Source organism: Pelophylax lessonae, assembly GCF_965119305.1.
Source record: "Pelophylax lessonae genome assembly, chromosome: 5".
Taxonomy (NCBI): domain Eukaryota; kingdom Metazoa; phylum Chordata; class Amphibia; order Anura; family Ranidae; genus Pelophylax; species Pelophylax lessonae.
In genome coordinates this window covers 256,685,430-256,709,574 of record NC_138772.1, presented here as the reverse complement: position 1 = coordinate 256,709,574, position 24,145 = coordinate 256,685,430, and positions in this window count along the sequence as shown.

Below are 24,145 nucleotides of genomic sequence, written 5' to 3'. Positions count from 1 at the left end.
CATTTTTTATAGATATCGATCATATACCTACTCTTGAAGAAGTGGAAAATTCAGTCCACGAAACGCGTCAGTCATTAATGGTTATGATGTACTTTTATACTCTGTTACTCTTTTACATTGTCATGCTGGTTTAATTGAATCTGACTTGGGGGTGTTCAACCTTGCCATTGAATTTTATACCATGTATTTATGATGTTTGTATCTACATATCATGCTGTCACATGTAATATTGTGCACATCAATAAATGTAATTACTTTGTTCCATCAGTCTGGTCAAATTATGTCTCTCATCTAAAGTCCCAACTTTTTTGCTATTGTCAATTGATATTAGGGATGGAGACGCACGGCAAATCCCACCGTGCGCCTCATTTAAAGTCCCGCCCTTCCCCCTCCTCTCTTACCGAATCAGGGATGGAGAGACATAACATTGACAGACAGGGTTATATAACATTGTGTCACTGTGCACTGACCGTATATAGTGGCTTATATCCCTTAGCCCAATACGCTGTGTCAGTACAGATTCCCTCCGGACCAGTTGGGGGTTTCTTTGCACTCCTAACACATATATGAACCTGATATATTTTTCATACTCCATGTATATGCCACTTCTGTACATACATTGTATCAATTGGCGACTGGTTCACCAGTCTTTACTTTTTGCTGCACAGCATCTCTGGCGGTGCCTGCTGGTGGGCGGGGACGTTTCCTACTGTCCTCCTCGGGAGCTGCGATGTGCGGCGGCCTCCCCCCCGCTCTCCCTACGCCTGTTCGGGCGCGGGGGGGCGGGTGGGCGGTACCGCCGCACATCGGCGCCACGCCCTGCGCCGACGTGTGACGTCATTCTGGCGCCAACACGCCGGCGGCTGTTTCTCCACCTCAGTGCATTTAGAGGCAGTCCGGTGGATGGCTTGGCAATCTGCCTGCCGTTCCCGCGGGTCCTCATGTATGCACTGACGTGACGCTGGGAGCCCTAGTGTCGGTGGCCAACGGCGAAGTCAGAGCACACTCTCTGCTCTTTATGGTATCTCTTCATTCGGTAATTCACATTTTCACCTCTCTATTTTTCACAGGCTCACGGCTTTTTACTTTATCCAACATTTCACAGTATCAGCACAATCACCACTCGGTTTCAATTCATTCAACCTGGTCACTGGTTTATTTCACCTTCTCACTGGTATACTATATCACCATCTCTTTACTTACTTGACTGTGTTTTTTACCCACGCTTTCTTAGTCTATACCCCTACTCAATAATTCCTATACAATAATATGCAAGTTAATATGAAGTCTTTATATACCTTACTCAACAATTTTTATATAATAATATGCAAGTTAGTATGAAGTCTTTCTATACAATCTATATAATATATACTCTCATATATCCTCCTTTACTCATTCCATATAGATACTTCTATACAATCATTTATTATATACTCAGTAATCACTTCCTTTTACTCATTCCATATAGATACGGTATTTACGTGATTACAAGCATCAATCTCATCACTTTCATCTATATTTCCCTTGTGTGCGGCGTCCTTCGCCCTGTCCATGGACCTTATGCTCCCTCAGCTCCCGTGGGAGGCGTTTGGGTCTCTGCCTCCGCCTCCAGTTTTGCTTCACCGCCAGTCTCACTGTGTAAGTTTGTGGGAATGCGGGGATCATTTCCCCTTTTCCCCCTTCCCCCCCCCTCCCAGTCTTTTTACCATCATATAACACAATGTTTCCTATACACATTTTTTATAGATATCGATCATATACCTACTCTTGAAGAAGTGGAAAATTCAGTCCACGAAACGCGTCAGTCATTAATGGGTATGATGTACTTTTATACTCTGTTACTCTTTTACATTGTCATGCTGGTTTAATTGAATCTGACTTGGGGGTGTTCAACCTTGCCATTGAATTTTATACCATGTATTTATGATGTTTGTATCTACATATCATGCTGTCACATGTAATATTGTGCACATCAATAAATGTAATTACTTTGTTCCATCAGTCTGGTCAAATTATGTCTCTCATCTAAAGTCCCAACTTTTTTGCTATTGTCAATTGATATTAGGGATGGAGACGCACGGCAAATCCCACCGTGCGCCTCATTTAAAGTCCCGCCCTTCCCCCTCCTCTCTTACATAATTTTATTCAGCAATGATAAAAGTAGTAACTCACTCTGAAGTAAGGTGAGACAGGAGCGATGAGTATCTTTGTCTCCTAGGGAAGTGGCGTAGAAGAAGGTGGTTTGATGCCGATGGTGTGGATAAGCTGTTGTGTGGCAGCTTGTTGTAGGCTTCAACGGCAGCGGCGGAGCGTTCACAACAGGGCTCCGGCTACCAGCTTCCTGTCTTTACCAACGTCACTTCCTGGTAGGAGGAAGATAGGGGTTGCACGCGTTCGGAGCATCCGTGCTCCTTCGTCACTGCCTGACTTAAACTTCCTGTCGTGGTTGCTCTGTTGGTTAAGAGTTTTTTCTACAGTTTTTAAGCCATGTGAATGAGGAATATTATTATATAAGGCCTCTACATCTATGGTAACCAGTAATGCGTCTTTTGGAACTGTAAGGCCTTCCAAGATCTGTAGCAAGTGTACCGTATCCTTTGTGTACGATGTCAATTGGGTCACATGTGGTCTCAGGTAGGTGTCTATGACTTGACTTGCCTTCTCCGTAATATTCCCGTTCCCCGAGATTATGGGTCTACCGGGTGGGTCTGTTGGATTTTTGTGGATTTTTGGCAGTGAGTTAAAAATCGGGTGTTTAGTTCTAATGAATTCTAATGAATGGGGTTCTCGGGTGTTTAGTTCTAATGAATTCCCAAAGGGGTTGAGATATAGCCTTGTCATTATATGCGCTGTCTACCAGTTGGTAGAATTCCTCATTGTAATTCCCTATCATGAGAGGTGAGATGGCTTTATATCATTTTTTGTTTTCCAATATTTGCGTACACATATATTCATAGTGGTCGTTGTCCATCACGACGACGTTTCCTCCCTTATCTGAGGGTTTGATAGTGATATTTTCAATCTCCTTGAGTTCTTTTAATGCTCTCTTTTGTGATGGGTTTAAGTTGGTTGTTTGGGTGTTTTTTTGTATTTTTTCGACGTCTTTTGACATTTGTCTGACAAACAGCGCGATGGTAGGATTTGTACTTAGTGGTGGGAATTTGTGTGACTTTTTTCGGAAAGTGTCAGTTGTTGCGGCTTCCTCTATTTCATCATCACTGTCCGTGGGTTCATCATTTTCTTCAAAGTCACTCAGGCCTCCTTCTTCCAATAATAAGTTTAAGTCTCGGATGGCTCGAAATTCTGCGGCCGTCAATGGTGTGGGTTGTTCCTGAGTTGCTGGTTTTTTCTGATGCAAAAATTTCAATAGTAGATTTCGTGCAAATAAATTAATATCCTTTATAGCCTCAAAGGTATCCATAGTTTTATTGGGGCAAAAAGACAGTCCTAGTGATAGTACCTCCTTCTGTTCCGGTGTTAAATTGTAGGAGGAGAGGTTGATCACATTCAGTCCCTCAGTTCTTCCAGTTGTGGCTCCTGTTGTACCTGTGTTAATGGTGGTTTGGTTTTGGTTTTGAGTTTTTCTCGAACTAAAAAAGGCCCCTTTTGGGGTTGTTTTGGGTCTTCATTCCTGTTTTTCTGGGATCTTGTGAAGATCTTGTAGTTGGTAGGTCTACTAGTTGTGGGTACTTCTATAATTTCTTGTTCTTGGGTGTCAGTTTCCCCTGGTTCGTTTTGTGTTCCCCATTCTCTTCTATCATAGTTCCTTTGCAGGTTTTGTTGGTAATTTTTTGTTTGGTTCCTACCTCTGCCTCTGTTGGTATCGGTCCCAGAGTTGTAGGATGATGAGTCCGTAGAATAGTTGGGGTTTTTTGTTGGTTTGTTTCTGTTCCTGTTTGCTCTTGATGTGTTTGACCATCTATATGCTCTGCCTTGGGTAAATGCGTTTTTGTCTCGCCAGTATTTTCTTTCCTTTTTTTGTAATATTTCTTTTCCATATTCCTCTAGATGCGTCTTAAGTTTGGTTTCCTGTTCACTATATAGTGGTGCAGTTTTAAGGGGTGTAAGTAATTCATATACTGATTTTATTTCCTCATCTAGGTTTTTAATTTGTCTCCGGTATTCCTCCTGGAGTAATATCATAAGGTTTTTGGAGCATTCATTTAGAGTGTTTTCCCATTCTTTTTTCATTTGTTCAGTTATATGGTCCATAGTTGGAAAAATTTGAATGCGCAGGCCAGCTGGGTTTATTTTTTCCTTTATGTATCTGTTAAAGCTTTGGATGTGCCAATATAGGGCAGATTTTCTTACCAGGTGTTTCCTGAGGTTTGAAAATAATGCTAGTACGTCTGAGTCCATTTGTTCTTTCTCTTGAAATTTATCCTGAATCCCCTGCATTAGGGAGTCCCATTCCATGCCCATCAGTTCCTCCATGTCTGTCTCCATCACACATGCACAGGTACCTACCAGGTCAATATTTTTTGGCCTGTATAGTAGTTTTGTTTGGGGTTCAAGTCCCTTCATCACTCCTGTTACAGTTATAAGGCTGAACTGGAGAAAGGGTTTTGTTTGTACCCTTTGATATATTAATTTCCTATGCCTTGCTGGTCAGCATAAGAGGGAAAAAAAAAAAAAACAATTGTTTTTTCTTCTTTGGGGAATCTATGAGGCAGTGGGTTTCCACCCGGGGCAAATTTTTGGGTATGCGATTCCCTAAGAATTTTTTAGTTCGGTTTTAGCCATAATCCCTAAAATATCTTTGAAGGGGGAGGTTTGGTGCCTCAGATCAAGGTGTGTGGGACTTTCAAGGGGCTAATACACAAGAAGGTATCTTAAATATAAATATAGTATTTATTTCAAAATAACATAAAAGGTAGTTATCATACGTTTCTGGTTTACAGAAAATATGTTACATGTGGTGTATGGGCTAAGGACCCATAGGTGAGAGTGAAGAAGAGTAGTATGAAAAAAGTGACATGGTGGTAAAGTGACATTAGTCTCTCTCTTGTGGTCCGAACGTCTTGAGTTGGCGTTGGATCTTTGTGTGAGAGAGTTTTTAAATTCCTACGCATTTCGGCGGGGGGCCTTTGTCAAGGAAAATTGTCAACCATCTCTGCAAGATATATGAAATGGTATTGAGGGTATTTTATTTTTTGACCATCCTGAGACATTTGTTTCACGGTTGGTCATATAATACATACTTAGGTAATGATATGCCTGGGCCTGCTTGTGGTCCTCGGGTCCTCATAGGAATCAACTGGATATAGCTACTGGGATATATAAGGTGAGGGTATTAATATACGTTTGTGTGTTTAGTACATGTGCCAGTTGTATTGGTTATGTACTTACTGGGTATCTACCCAGTTCTCTGCCCATATATCTACCCATATTCTCTAATATCTATTATCTAATTATTATCTTATATCATAATATCATATTCTATTATACTATTATACTATTATACTATTATACTATTATTATCTATTATACTATTATATCTATTATATCTATTATACTATTATTATATTATTATTATATATATATATTATTATATATATTATTATATATATTATTATTATATTATATCTATTATACTATTATATCTATTATATACTATTATACTATTATATCTATTATACTATTATACTATTATCTAATATCATATTCTCATAATATCTACCCATATTCTCTGGGCCAGTTGAGGGAAGAAGATATTAGATCAACCCGTGTTTGGTCAAGTCTGTATATAGAAGGGAGTGTTTTATTTAAATGTTAAGAACAATATTTACTTTTATATGTTCCATATTATTTTAGCACTTACTTTGCGACATGTGATTATATAATCAATATTGCTTCCAGTATTGTCCACTAGGTGGCGTATTGTCCCAGCTGGTCCAACTGTTCCTGTTCTAAGTATGGTGAACAGGAGAAGTCTTGTTAAAAATATGTCCCAATAGGAAGATACCATCAATGCATCTTTTGCATTGTGGTATACTTACAGTTTTTTGTCCTTCAGTTTGGGGAGAAGAGGGGTGAAGGTCCGAGTAGCGTGGTCCGAGCGTCCTCACCGTCCCTCAGCTCGAGGGTAGTGACGCCCCGTTTTTAGATTCCCGGCCTTTTATATCGTTCGCGCAGTGGGTGCATGTTTATGTAACTGAAGATCCTTTCCGGATGACGCATCGCGGGTGCGCGCGCATCCTGTCTTCGTTGTGAACGATATATTCGATGTGGCCGCCGACACAGGAGGCGGAGTTGGGGTCCCAGTTCAGGGTCCTATTGGCAGAAGATGACAAGAGGTCTGCTTAACTCCTTGTTCCCCGGTCTTATCCACCGGGGTTACCTGTGCCGGATGAGGGTTATTTGGGGAAAAGACGAGCAGGCTTTTAAACTTGGACAGGAAGTTTAACCAGTTTATCCTCAACATGCTGAAGTTCATATTGAACCACAACACATTTTCCTTCTGTGGAACCTATTACCTTCAGGTATGCGGAGTTGCCATGGGCACAAGTTGTGCACCTGCTTATGCCAACATATACCTCGGTGACTGGGAAAACTAATTCCTGACAGCAGAAGAAAACTCAGAATACACAGAAAACATCCTTTTGTGGCAAAGATACCTGGATGATATTCTGGTAATCTGGAATGGACCCGAACATCTCATCAAAAAATGCCTTGAAAAAATGAACAAAAACAACCATAACATGTCTTTCACCATGTCATACCATAAAACCAAAATTCCATTCTTAGACACGTACATCTACATGGATGACCAAGGGAACGTGATGTCAACGCTCTACAGAAAAGAAAAGAAACGGCAGGAAATACAATACTACATGTCACCAGCTTTCACCCGGAATCCCTAAAAAAATCAATCCCTTATAGTCAGTTCCTTATTTTAAAAAGGAACTGCACAAAAGAAGTGGACTTCAAAAAAGAAGCATATGACTTAAACTTGAGATTACAGGAACGAGGATATACTAAAACGTGCCTCAGAAAGGCATTTAACAAAGTCCAACAAAAAAACAGACAGGACATCCTCTTCAAGAAAAATGCCCCTACGGCCAAAACGCAACAACCAACAAGGCTGATTTTGCGATTTTCCAATGAACATAAACAATTAAAAAAAATACTACAAAAAAATTGGTCTATATTGACCCTAATATAAAAGAACTAGTAACAGAAAAACCACTTGTTACCTACAGGAAAACAACCTCACTACAAGAAACATTGGTCCACAGTGAGTTCAAAACCAAAAAAGATCCCTGCCAAACTAAAGGCACTTTTCCATGCGGATCATGCGCACAGTGCTCAGTTATTAAAAAATCCACGTACAAGACACTACCGAACGGAGACCAGTTCACCCCAAAACATTTTGCTAATTGCAAGACCAAAGGGGTGGTCTACCTTATGGAGTGCGAATGCGGCAGCTTCTACGTAGGGAAAACGCGACAAGAGTTCGGCCTAAGAGTTAACCAGCACTTACAAAGTATGTCCATAAGCAACTTCTATTTACCATTGGGCCATCATGTGGCCAATCACCACAAAAACCGTATGCCCAAAGTCCAATTCTCCATACTGGACAGGATACATATCCCCCCCAGAGGGGGGGACTGGAACAAAGTGCTCCTCCAGATGGAGCTTCGCTGAATAAAGAAACTAAATGCAGCCCACCCACCGGGCTTCAATGAAAATGTTAGTTACCGCCCCTTTTTGGAGGGCTTTGTATCTGGGAAAACCGATTGAGATACAGTAACAAAAGACCCCAACGTCAGACATTTATTCTCAAAAAAACCCCCCCATATATGGAGGACAATCTACCTTGAAAAATACTATCCCCCTCCGGAATTCTCCGATACCACATCTAAAATACCCTGCTGGGATCGAACATCTCCCGACCAAAAATCAAGAACTTCATGTCTCACCCATACCACACATGAACAGATTTATGTTAAAGTTAAAGCAGTTAAAGATCGGCTGCAGTCACAAATCACTCTGTCAATGTCCACAAAAGTCCTTCTCAGGGCTGGTATTTTGGTATAGGTCTAGTATCTTTTGAGCTTAGGGAGAGGTATCCTGTGGTTGCTGTAGGGGCAGTTAGAGATCAGCTGCAGTCGCACAGAAATCGCTTTGTCAATGTCCACAAAAGTCATTTAAAATGCTCCAATGTCGTTCTAGGGTCTAATACAGTCTCTTTAACATTAGGGCCAGGTATCCTGTGGTTGCTTTAGGGGCAGTTGGATATCGGCTGCAGTCGCACAGAAATTGCTTTGTCAATGTCCACAAAAGTCATTTAAAATGCTCCAATGTCGTTTTAGGGTCAATTACAGTCTCTTTAACATTAGGGCCAGGTATCCTGTGGTTGCTTTAGGGACAGTTAGATATCGGTTGCAGTCGCACAGAAATCGCTTTGTCAATGTCCACAAAAGTCATTTAAAATGCTCCAATGTCGTTTTAGGGTCTATTACAGTCTCTTTAACATGAGGGCCAGGTATCCTGTGGTTGCTTTAGGGACAGTTAGATATCGGTTGCAGTCGCACAGAAATCGCTTTGTCAATGTCCACAAAAGTCATGTAAAGGGCTGCAAATTTTTTGGTATTGCTGTGCAGTGCACTAAAAAGAGGGGTGGGGGTGGGGGGTAATCCACAGTATAATATACTTTGTAGAAAGCATATTATAGAGGATTAGTACTATTATTGTGCACTGTGCAGCATTGTGACAGGTGTGGTGGTGAGACTGAGCGTTGATGCAGCAACACTACACACAGTGACAAAAGCACTTATATTCTATTATAGCTGGTGTGATAGACCAATTGCCCCCCCCCCCCCCCAATGCCATATATTGAAGTGGGGTGTTACCTGAGTAAACTTTTTCAAGTGTATTTGTGTCATGCAACAATATTGCCTAGTTTGCTAAGTGAAGTCTGGTACACACTGCGCCAAACTCACTGGCCAATTTTTTGAATTGGTGTCAGGGCCGGACTGACCATCGGGCGGACCGGGCATAATCCCGGTGGGCCGCGGCGCCGGCTCTCACTTAGTCCGACTCCTCACAGTAGAATGTAAAGAAGCCAGACTTTCATTTTCCCTCACTGCGGCGGCCGCGGCCGGTGTTCTTACCAGCTACACCGTCTCCGCGGCCAATCAGCCTTCTGCTGTGAGTCACACCCCCCTGAGCAGGAGGCTGATTGGCTAGGGAGCCGGAAGTGAAGAGAAGTTCGTCTGTGTGTTCCTTCCCGCCGCAGCCGGTGTCCTGCCCGGCGCGGCCAGCAGCACAGCCCGCACTCGCAGGATCGGCCATGGAAGCAAGCAGCTGCAGATGGCAGCTCCTTCACTCTGACTCCGGGCTGCTCGCGGGGGCGGAGACGGGCCGGAGAGAGAAGGTAAGTGCGGCTCCTCACAACGCCAGTGTCTTCAGTGCTGTGCAACCCTGGTGTCACCGGCCGTGTGTACTCTCTGCTACTGAATAGGAGGGGGATGGGGCGGCTTCATATAGAGGATTTGATGTTTCCCTCTTCCTCCTCCTGCTGCCGCTGGATGGATGCCTGATTCTCCTCTTCCCTTCTGCAGGCATTCTGCGGCTGAAATATCAATTTCTCTATATGCAGCTGAGCTGTCCCATCCCCCTCCTATTCAACTTCTTTTACTGCCCCCCCCAGTGATCTTAACCCTCGCCCCTGCTCTTCAGCCCCCCCCCCCTGCTCTTCAAGTCCCCACAGTGCTTTTCATCTCCCCCTATGCTTTCTGGCTCCCCTAGTGCTCTCCACCCCCCTGTGCTCCCTGGCCAAGTGATTTCCAGTTCCCCCCCAGTGCTCTCCAGTCCCCCTACCCTGTGCTCTCAGTCCCCCTGGTTTTCCCTGCCCCCCCAGTGCTATCCACACCCTGCGCCTTCCTTACTTCTCTCCAGTCCCCCCCCCTTGCCCTTTAGCTCCTCCAGTGCTATCTGCTTTCCCTGTGCTCTCCGGCCCCCCTAGTGTCCTATCTTCTATCATGACTGCAGTCTCTGACCTTCTCTTGTATCACATCTGCAGTCTCTCAGGTATCATGTCTGCAGTCTCTGACCATCTCCTCTATCATGTCCTCAGTCTCTGACCATCTCCTGTATCATGTCCGCAGTCTCTGACCATCTCCTGTATCATGTCCGCAGTCTCTGACCATCTCCTGTATCATGTCCGCAGTCTCTGACCATCTCCTGTATCATGTCCGCAGTCTCTGACCATCTCTTGTATCATGTCCGCAGTCTCTGACCATCTCTTGTATCATGTCCGCAGTCTCTGACCATCTCTTGTATCATGTCCGCAGTCTCTGACCATCTCCTGTATCATGTCCGCAGTCTCTGACCATCTCCTGTATCATGTCCGCAGTCTCTGGCCATCTCTTGTATCATGTCCGCAGTCTCTGACCATCTCCTGTATCATGTCCGCAGTCTCTGGCCATCTCCTGTATCATGTCCTCAGTCTCTGGCCATCTCCTCTATCATGTCCTCAGTCTCTGACCATCTCCTGTATCATGTCCGCAGTCTCTGACAATCTCTTGTATCATGTCCGCAGTCTCTGACCATCTCTTGTATCATGTCCGCAGTATCTGACCATCTCTTGTATCATGTCCGCAGTCTCTGACCATCTCCTGTTTAATGTCCGCAGTCTCTGACCATCTCCTGTATCATGTCCGCAGTCTCTGGCCATCTCTTGTATCATGTCCGCAGTCTCTGACCATCTCCTGTATCATGTCCGCAGTCTCTGGCCATCTCCTGTATCATGTCCTCAGTCTCTGGCCATCTCCTCTATCATGTCCTCAGTCTCTGACCATCTCCTGTATCATGTCCTCAGTCTCTGACCATCTCCTCCTATCATGTTCTCAGTCTCTGACCATCTCCTCTATCATGTCCTCAGTCTCTGACCATCTCCTCTATCATGTCCTCAGTCTCTGACCATCTCCTCTATCATGTCCTCAGTCTCTGACCATCTCCTCTATCATGTCCTCAGTCTCTGACCATCTCCTCTATCATGTCCTCAGTCTCTGACCATCTCCTCTATCATGTCCTCAGTCTCTGAACATCTCCTCTATCATGTCCTCAGTCTCTGACCATCTCCTCTATCATGTCCTCAGTCTCTGACCATCTCCTCTATCATGTCCTCAGTCTCTGACCATCTCCTCTATCATGTCCTCAGTCTCTGACCATCTCCTCTATCATGTCCTCAGTCTCTGACCATCTCCTCTATCATGTCCTCAGTCTCTGACCATCTCCTCTATCATGTCCTCAGTCTCTGACCATCTCCTCTATCATGTCCTCAGTCTCTGACCATCTCCTCTATCATGTCCTCAGTCTCTGACCATCTCCTCTATCATGTCCTCAGTCTCTGACCATCTCCTCTATCATGTCCTCAGTCTCTGACCATCTCCTGTATCATGTCCTCAGTCTCTGACCATCTCTTGTATCATGTTTGCAGTCTCTGACCATCTCCTGTATCATGTTTGCAGTCTCTGACCATCTCCTGTATCATGTTTGCAGTCTCTGACCATCTCCTGTACTATGTCCAGCGGGAACACTCTGCAGCCACACCGCACAGCACACCCAAGGATTTCTTCTGCAAATTGGCTGGCAATGGCACTGGCAGCCAGGCATAGTACTAGTCTAGTACTATGCCTGCCAGTGCCAGGTCAGCCTAAGAAATCCTGATTTGAATAAGATTGTTGCTGCCAGTGCCAGCCTACCAGGGGCTGATCTGAGGTGTGAAGGTGCAGGAATTGGGGTGATTTGATGTGTGAAGGTGCAGGAATTGGGACTGATCTGCTTCATACTATTTTTAGGACTCAACCATCAAAACAGGATTTCAAGTAAGACAAAATAAACAGCATCATATGGCAGCTCTGATCTAAATTGAAGATTAAACTAAAAAAGGTACCGTAATCAAATCCACACATCCTGGAACATTAAATCCTGTCATCAACCATCCCGACGAACGCCACGCCCCGCCATGCCCCCCCCCCCCCTCGCGGGCTGCTCAGTCCAAAATGCCCGGGCCTATTTTTTGTCCCAGTCCGGGCCTGATTGGTGTGCTACACCAATGCCACATATTGAAGTGGGGTGTTATTTAACAGTATAATTTTATAAGAGTGTATTTTAGTCCTGCAAACATTTGGCCTCTTTTGCTGTGTTAACTCTGCTACACACAGTGACAACAGCTACTGGCCAATTATTTGTAGAACTGGTGTAATAAACCTGTGCCCCCCCCCCCCCACAATGCCACATATTGAAGTGGGGTGTTCTCTGAGTAAACTTTTTCAAGTGTATTTGTGTCATGCAACAATATTGCCTAGTTTGCTGAGTGAAGTCTGGTACACACAGCGCCTAACTCACTGGCCAATTTTTTGAACTGGTGTGCCACACCAATGTTCCCCCCCAATGCCACATATTGAAGTGGGGTGTTCTCTGAGTAAGCTTTTTCAGGTGTATTTGTGTCATGCAACAATATTGCCTAGTTTGCTGAGTGAAGTCTGGTACACACAGTGATTAACTCACTGGCCAATTTTTTGAACTGGTGTGCTACACCAATGCCCCCCCCAATGCCACATATTGAAGTGGGGTGTTCTCTGAGTCAGCTTTTTCAAGTGTATTTGTGTCATGCAACAATATTGCCTAGTTTGCTGAGTGAAGTCTGGTACACACAGCGCCAAACTCACTGGCCAATTTTTTGAACTGGTGTGCTACACCAATGCTCCCCCTCAATGCCACATATTGAAGTGGGGTGTTCTCTGAGTAAGCTTTTTCAAGTGTATTTGTGTCATGCAACAATATTGCCTAGTTTGCTGAGTGAAGTCTGGTATACACAGCACCAAACTCACTGGCCAATTTTTTGAACTGGTGTGCTACACCAATGCTCCCCCCAATACCACATATTGAAGTGGGGTGTTCTCTGAGTAAGCTTTTTCAAGTGTATTTGTGTCATGCAACAATATTGCCTAGTTTGCTGAGTGAAGTCTGGTACACACTGCGCCAAACTCACTGGCCAATTTTTTGAACTGGTGTGCTACTGTAATGTTCTGGTACCTTTGGGTACCCTAATTACTCTTTCATAAGTGTATGCGCCCCACCATTCTCTTTTGGTAAGGTGCGCATACACCTTTAAGACTGATGCTGTCATCACTGAGCGCCGGACTGGATGGCTATTTAGATCGCCGGCTCTCACTCACATGTGTTCGTTCAAACTGCTTTGTGCCTTGATGCTAACCTGTCTTGAAGCTCACATGCTTGCAAGCATACCTCGCTGTCGGAACCACGCTGCGCTGATCCCTGTATCCCGCTACCGGATCATCCGCTCTTGCCGAACCTCTCCTCTGCTACATTGCTATTAGTGATAAGTACCCCACAGGGGAAACCTCTATAACCTTTATACTAAAGCTTACACTATCTAGCTCTGCATACTAAGGACTATTACTACATCTGCATTATCTAAGATTGCTAGCTCTTGAGCCTACTACCACCTGTTCTTGCACTGGGTTGATCTCTCTTGTATGTCCACCTGCTACTCTGTCATCTACTACCATACATGATTGCTAAACCTATCTGCATCCCATCTGCTACTATCTTACTTTCAAGAACATTTCCTTTCAAGTGTCTGTCATCTACCATCTCTACCCAACCTGTCTCTTCAGCCTATCATCACTGTGTTACTATATACATAAGTCACTCTAGGAAACATCTTATTGAGTGTGTGTATTTACTTGCTGAATTGAGATCATCCACACATGATGAGTCATTGAGAGTTGGGAATGGTGTCTCAGCGTTTCTCTACATGACTACTGAAGTGGAATATTTCTGCAGCTGAAAATCCACATCATACGTAAAACGCAGGAGCGTTACAGATTGAACGAACCTCAAATGGATTCAGCAGAAATAACCACTCAGATGACACAATTAAAACAGCAAGTACCTGCGTTAATACACGCACTTGCTGAATTAAAAGAAGACAATCAGGCTCTGTCGCAGCAGGTAATTAGACTGACACAACTTACCACTGCTCAGTCCCCTGAACCCAAAATAAATCCTCCTTTGGTATTTACAGGCGATCGCAAAAAATTTCGCGAATTTAAAAACGCATGTGAGTTACTTTTCTTGCTAAAACCCCGTACCTACCTTACTGATCACATTAAGGTTTGTACTATTATTTCTTACCTAACAGGCGATCCTCGGGCCTGGGCAGACTCTCTTTTTGAGAAAAGCGACCAGCTTCTCAACTCCTATGCCTTGTTCCTAGCAGAACTCACTAGCCTATATGATGATCCCAATAGGCAGAGTACTGCCGATCTTCAATTAAGATCCTTGAAACAAGGTGGGAGACCTGTAGAAGACTTTGTTGCAGAATTCAAGAGATGGACCCTTGATTCAGAATGGAATGATGCATCTCTGAAATCCCAATTTAGGCTTGGCCTATCAGAGGCCGTTAAAGATGAGCTCGCCCGAGCGGATCTGCCAAAAACCCTGGATGCATTGATACAACTCAGTATCACCATAGATAGAAGACTACGAGAAAGAAAGGCTGAGAAAATGGGAATACCATTATCCAGTTCTTCTCGGATTTCGGCCGTTGACCCCGTTCCTATGGAGGTAGGAACCATACGCCCACCTCTATCAACTATGGAAAGAGCCAGAAGACGATCTGGTAATCTCTGCTTGTACTGTGCATCCCCGGATCACAAGATAAACGTCTGTCCCCTAGTCTACAAAAAGAAGGGTGAGTGTTCACATGTCCTCCTAGGGGGATTGACAACTTCAATCACTAACCCTTACCTTTCTGTTTGCTTAACATTACAGTGGACAGGATTACTACTAAGGCCATGAGTGACACAGGATCTTGTGGAAATTATATTGACATACGTTTTGCTGCTTTAAATAAAGTTCCTATTATTTCTAAACTTAAACCTGTCTCAGTGAGTCTTAATAACGGTGTTCCTTTATCCTCTGGTCCGATCACTGATCAGACACAGGCACTCCTAGTCACTACTAACGGGTCTCATATGGAGACCACTACCTTCGATCTAATACCTTCACCCCACTTTCCCATTGTTTTGGGACTTCCCTGGTTGCACACACATCAACCAACCATAGATTGGAAGGAACAGACCCTGACCTTCCTCTCTTGCTATTGCGAGGGTACGTGTAACCTCCCGTCTTTCGGGAAGATCCTGTCTGTAGTGACAGATGAGATTGCACCACTAGGTTATCAGGATCTCTCTGAGGTTTTTCTTGAGAAAAATGCTCAAACACTACCTCCCCATCGAGACTATGATTGTAGCATTGATCTACTCCCAAATAGCAAATTGCCGTTCGGTCATGTTTATCCTCTTTCACAGGATGAACTTTCCCATCTCAAAGACTATTTGGATGAGAATTTGGAAAAAGGTTTTATTAGACCTTCCACTTCTTCCACAGCAGCAGGACTCTTTTTTGTCCGCAATAAGGACTCAAGTCTCAGGCCTATCATCGACTATAGGCAATTGAATGCTATTACAATAAAAGATCGCTATCCTCTACCGCTTATCCCTGAGCTCATTGAGCAGGTGCGTGGAGCTACCTATTTTTCAAAATTGGACCTGAAAGGAGCATACAATCTCATTCGAATCCGTGATGGACACGAGTGGAAGACTGCATTCAGAACCAGATACGGATTGTTCGAATATCTTGTAATGCCATTCGGGCTATGCAACGCCCCTGCAGTTTTTCAACGATTTATAAACGATATTTTCAGAGACTTACTAGATGTCTGTGTTGTGGTATATCTGGACGATATACTTATATATTCACGATCCCTGTCTGAACAAATAAGACATGTAAGACTAGTATTATCGAGATTGCTTGCACACAACCTTTATGTGAAACTGAAAAAATGCTTGTTTCATAAAGAAGAGGTACTGTTTCTAGGCTACATCATATCCAAAACAGGAATCGAGATGGACATGAGTAAGATATCCTGCATTCAGGATTGGCCTACACCAACCACACGCAAGGCGCTACAGCGATTCCTTGGATTTTCGAATTTCTACAGGAAGTTCATTAGAAACTTCTCTGCCATTGTGAGACCCCTCACACAGCTCACTAGCATTAAAAAAACATTCAAATGGTCAGATGAAGCAAATAACGCTTTTCACCTGTTAAAGACAAGGTTTACTTCTGCTCCCATACTACGCCATCCAGACCCATCCCTCCAATACATTCTGGAAGTAGATGCGTCAAACATGGCAGTAGGAGCAATACTCTCCCAACGACCAACTCACACTTCACCACTTCATCCAGTCGCCTTTTTTTCTAAATCCCTAAGCAGTCCAGAGATAAATTACCCCGTGGGTGAAAAGGAACTGCTTGCTATAAAATTGGCTCTGGAGAATTGGCGACATCTACTCGAAGGCACCCAATTACCAATACTTATATACACGGACCATAAAAATCTCCAATATCTTCAGACTAACAAAACTCTCTCGCACCGACAGGTACGATGGTCACTATTCTTTCTAAGGTTTAACTTCCTAGTGACCTACACACCTGCAGATAAGAACAAAAAGGCGGATGCACTATCACGACTAACTGAAGAAAACTACTTCAAAATCCCTTCCGTTCCTATAATACCTCACAAACGCATTATTGGAGTTGTCCGTTCCTTGAAGGAAGAGGTTTTGCATGGTATAAGTTTGGATTCACCCCCACCACAACTAAATACTGATGCAGAAGGCTTCCTCTACTACAACGACAAACTTTACATACCACCTACCATACGCACCAAGATCTTGGAATTATCGCATGATGTGCCTATGGCAGGACATATGGGTATGACAAAGACTCTTAATCTGATTACCAGGCAATTCTGGTGGCCTGACATGAAAACATCTATACAAAAATTCGTCTCTTCATGCAATGTCTGTGCCAGGTCCAAAATTGACACTACGAGACCATCCGGTCTACTATGCAGTCTACCAATACCCCAAACTCCATGGGAAGTTGTGTCCTTGGACTTTATAGTGGAATTGCCTCCTTCCAAAGGATTTAATACCATCTTAGTGTCAGTGGACCATCTGACAAAAATGGCACATTTCATTGCTATTCGCAGACTACCTTCGTCCAAACAAACGGCAGAACTCCTGATGAAACATGTCTTTAAGTTACATGGTATCCCAAAAACTCTTCTGTCTGACCGTGGATCACAATTTATTTCCAAGTTCTGGCAAGAACTATGTCATCGAGCGGAAGCTCACTTCTCCTTACCATCTGCAGACCAACGGACAGACTGAAAGAGTCAACCAATGCATCGAGCAATATTTACGTTGTTACACTTCTTACACTTCTTACCAACAGGATGATTGGGTGGATCTTCTCCCTCTGGCAGAATTTGCCTACAACAACGCAACCCACAGTACGACCAAGCAGAGTCCGTTCTACTTGAACTATGGGTTTCATCCCTCTATTCTTCCACCACACATCCTTCCTTCAAATAACCCAGTAGCTTCAGACTATCTTACCCAAATAAAGGACTCTCTGGGTTTGCTTAATACTACCATTGGACACGCTCATAGTCAACAAAAGAAGTACTATGATCTTCGCAGAAGACCTTCTCCTCAGTACGCTATCGGGGACCTCGTTTGGCTCTCAACAAAAAATTTAAGACTAAAAATCCCTAGCAAAAAGCTTGGACCTCTGTTGTTGGGACCTTTCCCAATCAAGAAACTTATTGGAAAAGCTGCAGTACAGCTTACATTGCCAATAGACCTCAAAATACATCCCATTTTCCATGTGTCGCTACTGAAGCCCCATGTTCCTGACCAAGGAATAAGGCCTACTATCCCTCCTCCTCCTCCTGTACAAGTTGAAGGTGGAGAAGAATATGAGATAAAAGAGATTCTGGATTCTCGTATCCACAGAGGAAGACTTCAGTACTTGGTTCGATGGAAGAACTATGGGCCCCAAGACGACACCTGGCTAAACACCTCTGACATACATGCCTCTAGATTAATCCGCAATTTTCATGCGAAGTACCCAGACAAACCAGCTCCAGAGGCCTTCAGGAGCCGGCCTTAAGGGGGGGGTACTGTAATGTTCTGGTACCTTTGGGTACCCTAATTACTCTTTCATAAGTGTATGCGCCCCACCATTCTCTTTTGGTAAGGTGCGCATACACCTTTAAGACTGATGCTGTCATCACTGAGCGCCGGACTGGATGGCTATTTAGATCGCCGGCTCTCACTCACATGTGTTCGTTCAAACTGCTTTGTGCCTTGATGCTAACCTGTCTTGAAGCTCACATGCTTGCAAGCATACCTCGCTGTCGGAACCACGCTGCGCTGATCCCTGTATCCCGCTACCGGATCATCCGCTCTTGCCGAACCTCTCCTCTGCTACATTGCTATTAGTGATAAGTACCCCACAGGGGAAACCTCTATAACCTTTATACTAAAGCTTACACTATCTAGCTCTGCATACTAAGGACTATTACTACATCTGCATTATCTAAGATTGCTAGCTCTTGAGCCTACTACTACATGTTCTTGCACTGGGTTGATCTCTCTTGTATGTCCACCTGCTACTCTGTCATCTACTACCATACATGATTGCTAAACCTATCTGCATCCCATCTGCTACTATCTTACTTTCAAGAACATTTCCTTTCAAGTGTCTGTCATCTACCATCTCTACCCAACCTGTCTCTTCAGCCTATCATCACTGTGTTACTATATACATAAGTCACTCTAGGAAACATCTTATTGAGTGTGTGTATTTACTTGCTGAATTGAGATCATCCACACATGATGAGTCATTGAGAGTTGGGAATGGTGTCTCAGCGTTTCTCTACATGACTACTGAAGTGGAATATTTCTGCAGCTGAAAATCCACATCATACGTAAAACGCAGGAGCGTTACAGTTACACCAATGCCACATATTGAAGTGGGGTGTTATTTAACAGTATAATATTCTAAGAGTGTATTTTAGTCCTGCAAACATTTGGCCTCTTTTGCTGTGTTAACCTGTGTTTGCCTGTGCGCCCCCCCCCCCCAATGCCACATATTGAAGTGGGGTGTTCTCTGAGTAAGCTTTTTCAAGTGTATTTGTGTCATGCAACAATATTGCCTAGTTTGCTGAGTGAAGTTTGGTACACACAGCGCCAAACTCACAGGCCAATTTTTTGAACTGGTGTGCTACACCAATGCTCCCCCCAATGGCACATATTGAAGTGGGGTGTTATTTAACAGTATACATTTATAAGAGTGTATTTTAGTCCTGATACACACAGTGACAACAGTTACTGGCCAATTATTTGTAGAACTGGTGTAATAAACCTGTGCCCCCCCCCCATGCCACATATTGAATTGAGGTGTTATTTAACAGTATTCTTTTCTAAGATTGTATTTTAGTCCTGCAAACATTTGGCCTCTTTTGCTGTGTTAACTCTGCTATACACAGTGACAACAGTTACTGGACAATTATTTGTAGAACTGGCGGATTGACGGACCAGCAGATAGGGAGGAGAGGCAGGCAGAACTTGCATTGCAGAAGAGGTAGAAAGCAGACTTCAAATGTATCAGGAGCGAGCCATCAACCATTTACAGTCACATCTGGCGCTCCCAGGATGCAGGCACATGGCTCCGCAGTGTGGGCTTTTATTAATGTGTCCGTTGCTGACACCAGTGTTGCCATCTGCAGCCTTTGCAGTCAACGCATAAGTAGCGTTAAGCCCAAAACTCACCTAGGGACAACCGCCTTAAGAAGGCACCTGAAATCCCATCACCAAGCCCAGTGGGAGCAAAACTGTCAGAACCCACAAAGCCACACTCCATGCTCTCACCGTCCAGCCTCTTCTCCTTCTCCTCCCCCTTCTTCTTCTCCTGTCTCCTCACAGTTGTCCAACACTCCACCTTCCATGATGCCGTCGTCATGTTTTTCTGGAAAAAGGCAGGCTTCTGTGGCTCAAATGTTGAAGCGTAAAAAAAGGTGTCAGCTCAACCCATGTGAGCTCATGTTTGCGGCCTAAACAGCCCGCCACCAACTTGTGTATACTGTGAACGCCTACTGTACCTCTAGCCATCATATACTACATTCTTTGCTGTCAGTTCAACCCATGTGAGCTCATGTTTGCGGCCTAAACAGGCCCGCCACCATCTTGTGTATACTGTGAACGCCTACTGTACCTCTTGCAATCATATACTACGTTCTTTACTGTCAGTTTAACCTATGTGAGCTCATGTTTGCAGCCTAAACAGCCCGCCACCAACTTGTGTATACTGTGAATGCCTACTGTACCTCTAGCCATTATATACTACATTCTTTGCTGTCAGTTCAACCCATGTGAGCTCATGTTTGTGGCCTAAACAGCCCGCCACCAACTTGTGTATACTGTGAATGCCTACTGTACCTCTAGCCATTATATACTACATTCTTTGCTGTCAGTTCAACCCATGTGAGCTCATGTTTGCGGCCTAAACAGCCCGCCACCAACTTGTGTATACTGTGAACGCCTACTGTACCTCTAGCAATCATATACTGCGTTCTTTACCGTCAGTTCAACCAATGTGAGCTCATGTTTGTGGCCTAAACAGCCCGCCACCAACTTTTGTATACTGTGAACGCCTACTGTACCTCTAGCCATCATATACTACGTTCTTTGCTGTCAGTTCAACCCATGTGAGCTCATGTTTGTGGCCTAAACAGCCCGCCACCAACTTGCGTATACTGTGAACGCCTACTGTACCTCTAGCCATCAAAAACTATGTTTTTTGCTGTCAGTTCAAACCATGTGAACTAATTTTTGGAGCCTATCTGAGTATACTTTTACAAGTGTATTTGTGTCCTGCAACAATATTGCATCTTCTGCTGAGTTAAGTCTGGTACACACAGTGCCAAACTCACTGGCCAATTTTTTGAACAACTGGTGTGATAAACCAGTGGCCCCCCAATAGCACATATTGAAGCGGGGTGTTATTTAAAAGTATACTTTTCTAAGATTGTATTTTAGTCCTGCAAAAATGTGGCCTCTTTTGCTGTGTTAACTGTGCTACACACATTGACATCAGATACTGGCAAATTATTTGTAGAACTGGTGTGATAAACCTGTGCCCCCCCCCCCAATACCACAGATGGAAGAGGTGGTGTGATTTCTACACAGACACATTGTCTAGCAAACACGGGCAGGGAAAATATATCACTTTTACTGCCCACTGGGTGAACCTTCTGACGGCCGTTAAGCATGCAACCCGTAGCAACCGTGTAGATTTAGTTGTACCGCCACGGATTGCAAGCAGGCCTGCCTCTTCTTCTTCTTCTCCTCCTCCATCCTCCCTCTCCTCCTCGGCTGACTCCTCCTCTTCCACTGCTACCATCTCTTCTTCTGCGCCGCCCAAGATCCCTAGAACCTATTCCACATGCCAGGTGAGACATTGCTTGCCATGCTGTGCTGTGTCTTTTGTGCCTGGAAGCCAAGAGCCACACTGGTCCTGCACTCCTTTCAGCTTTGCGTTCACAGGCAGATCAGTGGCTGACACCGCTGAATTTGTCAGTTGGTAAAGTGGTGTGCGACAACGGTGCCAATCTGCTGAGCGCGCTGAAACAGGGCAAAATAACACACATGCCATGCATGGCACACGTCCTGAACTTGGTGGTGCAGCAATTCTTTGCCAAATACCCTGGGGTCCAGGACGTACCCAGCAGGCCAGGAAAATCTCGGGCCATTTCCAAAGATCTTACACCGCCATGGCTCGCCTTGCTGAGATTCAGCGGCGGCACCAACTGCCCCTCAGGCGTCTTATTTGTGACTGCCCGACGCGATGGAACTCAACGTTGCATATGCTTGATAGGCTGCTAAAGCAGAAACGTGCAGTTAATGACTACCTTTTCGAACTCGGAGGCAGGACAGGTTCTGGGGAGCTTGGGTTTTTTCACCTCGCCAGTGGCTGCTCATGCGGGACGCATGCAGACTTCTGTGGCCATTCGATGAGATCACCAATCGCCAGTCACGGCCAGTGCGCCATAAGTGACATCATACCTTACGCCTTCTTTCTGCAGCGTGCATTGCGTCGTGTCATTGATCAAGGCGTCGAGGAACAGAAGCAGGAAGATCAGGAAGTCGCAATGTTGAATGAATTCCCAGGGGGTGCTACTCCATCTGAGAAAAATCAACAACAGGAGTCTGAAGAGGAGTCAGAGGAGGAGGAGGATGGTGCTGGGGGGGATGAGGAAGAGCAAGAAGAGCATGCTTTAAACCTTTATGGGATCCCTTGTGTTATCCGTGGATGGGGGGAGGAGAACGAGGACGACATTATCCTGGATGATGAGCTGGAAGCAAGAAGGGGTTTTCTTGGTGTCTCAGGCCAAGGGAATGGGACTTTATGGGCAAGTAGATATCAATAAGGCAAGGTGAAAAAATATATATAAAAATAATAAATATATCAATTTATTACCAATATTAAACATAGGTCAAAAATAATATCATCTCAATGTGAGCATTGGTGTTGGGTATAGGCCCAATGTGAAAAGAATGAAGAAAGAATAGGGATTCTAATTGAATCCGTGACATAAGTGCTTATTTGTGACAGTTATGGATCCTGTCTCTGTGTATCCCGTGTATATTCAGGAATAGATGGTTCACAGAGTTTCATCCATAAATTCTGACGCGTTTCGGCTATATTAGCCTTTATCAAAGTTCTCTGTCACCCAGCTGTAATATATAATTAACAATATTTAATATTTCCATTATTAGGGAAATATAATTAATATAATTAAAGTACAAAGGTGAGTAGATACATACTTTAAAAATCTTGTTTCTGCAAACCAAAGGAATTTTCTCTGTCTCCTCTAGATCTGCAGCAAGGAGTCGTAGTGTACCATGGTCTGGAAGGATATATTATTATTAATTGTAATGTCATATCATATCGAGATATAAAGCCATATACTGCCATTGTTGGCTACTCACATCCAGATTGGGAGGTAATTCTATATGGGTATATATATTGTTCCTCCAGTAATATCCTGGATGGTTCTGAAAAGGGGTATATGTATATAGTTGACATTATATTTTTCTGGGTAAGTAATACATGTAGGTGTTCTATGCCCAAATGGAAAAGGACTTACATTTGCAAGGTTTATAAATGAATTGAAGGGAGGGAGGGAGGATGTCTCTCCTAATACCGCAGTCCAAAGTGGGAAGCTGCCGCCAGTGATCTGTTTCTGCAAAGGGGGGGACCATGGGTTATATCCATGTAATGTTCTTCACAATACGATTTGGTGTATAAACATATTTTATTTGTGACTTGGTAGGATAAAATATTCGTCCAAACTTACATTTTAGGCAAGGTATGGTATAGAGAGGAGGGGGGGTGTGTGTAGAGTCCTTCACCGCCGCTGGCAAACGTCCGTCCTGTTCCCTCCTTCCGAGGGAAGTGAGAGTGGACGCCGGCTCCCCGGCCTTATAAGGCCGCTCGCGCATGCGCAATAAGCGCTGCACGTAGTCGGCTTCTTCCGTCAGTGACTCAGGCTCATTGTACTGCGCAAGCGCCTGGGTGATGCGCGCGCAGCACGGGCCGGTCCTGACAGCTCGGCCGCCGACACGGTATATGTGAGATCTGGAAGGGAACCCAGCCGTGGCCGGCGGGTGTGGGGGAAAGATCTTAAATCCCTTTCCGTCTCAATGATGGCCCCTGTCCCAAAGAGGGGGCATGGGGCTTTCCGTGCCGGGTGCAGGATAGAGGGGACCAGAGTGGTTTGCTTGTGAGACAAGATCATATTATTATAAGAGACAGTAATTGTACATAAATAAACAAAAAGGAACAAAAAGAAAAAAGAGATACAAATTCTATATATATAAATTCTTATGGATTGTTTTAACAGCAGTAACAATATATGGATAGATACACAGGGGAGTATCCCTAAGGGGGACATCAATGGGATATCCACAGGTCTTGGCAAATCAAAAGAGGGAGGGAAGGGGGAGGATTAAGCAGGAATTCCAAAGGAATGATATGAGTGTAATCTCGGTAGAGTTTTATTCCTTTTATATTATTAATCCGTTTTCCCGGATGCAAAGCCTTCCAGGAAAGGTCTGAAACTCTCTGTTTCATTGAGCCCTGGGTATTTGGTGGCATTCAGACGTCTGATCCAGCGCATCTCCATTTG